Genomic DNA, 1,726 nt, shown 5'->3' with positions numbered 1-1,726 from the left:
AAAAAAAAACCAACCAACAAACAAACAAACAAAAAACAGAAAAAGAGTTTAGTCTTGAAAATAAATAAGAAAGTAAACAAAAGAAAAAGATACGGAGATAGTGAAAAAAAATAAAAAAATAAGACCATTTTCTTGACGGGATTTGAATAGATGGGAGTTAGAAAGAATTGGTTTGAAGAAGTGATAATTTATATGTTGGGACAAATATGGCCTCACATGGCAAAACCTGAGAGGGAATCCCCAGCAATAAATAAGAAGAGGTGTAAGAGCAGAGCCCAGACTAAAGGGCAGGTAAGCATTCAGACCAGGGCTTCTCCAGATGCTCCAAAGAGCTTTTCTCTAGGAGCTGTTGCCAAAGGAACAATAAAGGGCTAAGTTAGTTATTCTGCTTTTATTGAATTTGTAGATCTAATTAGATCTGATTTTTATTAAGTTTATTTGGGGCAGGAAGCAGAGCTTATTTACAGTTTAAAGTTTGAAAACTTTTGCTCTAGTAATAACTGAAGGTTTGAGAATAAATATACTTTGGAGAAGAAAGTGTTAGAGAACATTCTTAGGAAGAGGAGTTAGGGAAGGAGACCATTTCTGACAGTGGACAATTAAGAGATGAGTTTTAGAATGAGAAGGACAGACTCAAAGGAAACTAGGGAGCAAGGGGAGTAGTACCATGGAGACCAACTAAAGAGACTATGAGGAAGGGACCGATCGATGGATATGAGGCATGAGTTCTAATAGAGTAGTGAAGAGGAGGGACTAGCCCTGTTTTTCCTGCATGTATATGTGCACACCATGTATATAGAGACCAGAAGAGGGCATGGAACTGGGGTTACAGGTGGTATGAACCACCTTGTGGGTGCTGGGAATGGAACCCTGGTCTTTGCCAAGAGCGGTGAGTGCTGACTGATGCACTACCACCTCTCACTCTCTAAGAAGAAGTACTACACAAGTGGATTCATAGCATTTTTGTTATCATGGACATCTAATTAATATATAATTAGAAGGGAGGCATTCATATAGATTTTTCAGGGTAGCTATTATCTGTATAAGAAAACTAGCCAGAGATGGTAAGATGGTTGAGTGGCTAAACATGATTGCCATGCAAGCCTAGAAACCCTGGGTTTGATCCCCTGGAACCTACATAAAGGTGGAGGAGAGAACCAGCTGTACAAAGTTGTCTTCTGCTCTCCATGTGTGCACTGTGGCGTGTATATGCATACATACGTATCATGTACACATACTCCCTAGTAAATATTTTTTTAAAATCTAGAACTGGCTCTGATAGTGCATGCCTGCAATCCTTCCATTCTGGAGGCTGAAGCAGGAGGATTGGGTTTGAGGAGAGCCTGGCCTACATAATTAGACCATGTCTCAACATATAACAGATAAAAAGCAAAACTATTTTTATTAAACTTGCTAAAATGGTTTTACTTCCTTCAATTTAACATGAAATAAAAAGATAGCCTAGTTTTAAGTTAGGGGATTAAAGGCATGGATCACTAGGCCCTACCTAAGAGCATTTATTTTTAAGTAGCTTGAACTTTAGTCATCAGTGTCTTTTATTAGATGGAGAAACCTTGTTGCTCAAAGAAGAAAAGTATTGTGGTGAATATTTTTCTATATTTTTTTCTCTCATGAATTTATTCTAAATTTCAGTTTTGTTTGTGAAGCAAGCAAAGATTAAGAAATTGAAAAGGTCCACATTTCAGAATGCTTTTTTTTTTTTTTT

At 37.3% G+C, this 1,726-nt stretch overlaps 1 protein-coding gene across 3 annotated transcripts in view; it reads left to right on the top strand.

Annotated features, from left to right (window-relative positions):
• Akap10 (A-kinase anchoring protein 10) overlaps positions 1-1,726 on the top strand; it is a 64,405-nt gene that overhangs the window by 12,179 nt on the left and 50,500 nt on the right. The gene's annotated exons all lie outside the window — the stretch shown is intronic.

This window comes from Mastomys coucha, unplaced genomic scaffold (genome assembly GCF_008632895.1).
Source record: "Mastomys coucha isolate ucsf_1 unplaced genomic scaffold, UCSF_Mcou_1 pScaffold5, whole genome shotgun sequence".
NCBI classification, from domain to species: domain Eukaryota; kingdom Metazoa; phylum Chordata; class Mammalia; order Rodentia; family Muridae; genus Mastomys; species Mastomys coucha.
This window is presented reverse-complemented; position numbering and strand designations above follow the sequence as displayed.